Source organism: Corvus kubaryi, unplaced genomic scaffold (genome assembly GCF_017639235.1).
Source record: "Corvus kubaryi isolate FWS band 111438036 unplaced genomic scaffold, C.kubaryi_AGA036_p1.0 37398, whole genome shotgun sequence".
Taxonomy (NCBI): domain Eukaryota; kingdom Metazoa; phylum Chordata; class Aves; order Passeriformes; family Corvidae; genus Corvus; species Corvus kubaryi.
The window spans coordinates 21,205,083-21,205,969 of NW_024581137.1; the positions used below are offsets into that span (position 1 = coordinate 21,205,083).

Genomic DNA, 887 nt, shown 5'->3' on the forward strand with positions numbered 1-887 from the left:
GGGGGGGGAAGTGACGGGATGGGGGGCGCGGGTGGGCGCGTGCCCGCGGGGGCTGGCGGAGGCTGCGCGCCGCCGGGCAGGGGGGAGGGGCGAGAGGGGGCGGCGGGAGCGCGCGTTAAAGGGAAGCACTGGGCGGGGTCAGCGGGGCAGAGGAAGAAGGAGGAAGCGGGAGGGGATGGGGCGAGTGGGGACGCTCGTCCGGGGATTCGGGTGGGATGGAGGTGAGGGTGCCCGGCCTTTCTCCCTGCCGTTGCCGCGGGCCCCCACGCGAAAATCTGGGGGGCGGGAGGGGCGGGCCGGGACAGGGCAGGGGACGGCGGAGGCTGGTATCAACTTTCTTGGCTCTTCTCGTCTTTTTCGGCTCCTTTGTTCCCCTCGCCAGTCGCCCCCTCCTCTGCGCCCCCCCCCCCCCCCCCCCCGGTCCTGCCGGCCCGCCGCCCGCAGCTCCCCAGTGCCTTTGTCTCCGCGGAGTCGGAGGGAGCAGCCGGAGGGGACGCGGCCGATGCCCCGGGCGGGGAGGGACGCGGTACCTGGGGAGGGGCGGTGCGAGGGCACGCGGTGCCTCCGCCGGCGTGCGGGGAGGGCCCAGGCCCTTGGCACTTGGTGGCCGCACTTTGTGTTACCGTGGTAGTTTCGACCACTGCGTGGCATTAGCACGGCTGGGTGGCACAAACCGCCCCCGGGCACTGGCGGCACGGGGTGACGTGCAGCATCCCAGCTGGAGATAGGCGCTGTCGCCTGACTGTGGCCAGGTAAATGAACCTCACCTCCCACGCAGGCAGGCATTGCCTCTGTGGAAAGCATCGCAGTCAGGAATGGGAGAGGCCAAGGCAGAGCCGCACTTAAATGTTAGTTGTTTGGTGGGAATATTAACCTGGAACAAAACA

At 70.0% G+C, this 887-nt stretch overlaps 1 protein-coding gene across 1 annotated transcript in view; it reads right to left on the bottom strand.

Moving 5' to 3' along the window:
- Window positions 1-554, bottom strand: part of LOC121671596 (ubiquitin-conjugating enzyme E2 E2) — a 204,567-nt gene extending 204,013 nt beyond the window's left edge. Inside the window, exon 1 of the mRNA XM_042043565.1 lies at window positions 531-554. The gene's annotated coding sequence lies outside the window, so the exon portion shown is untranslated. The remainder of the gene's footprint in view (window positions 1-530) is intronic.
- Window positions 555-887: the final 333 nt, after the last annotated feature.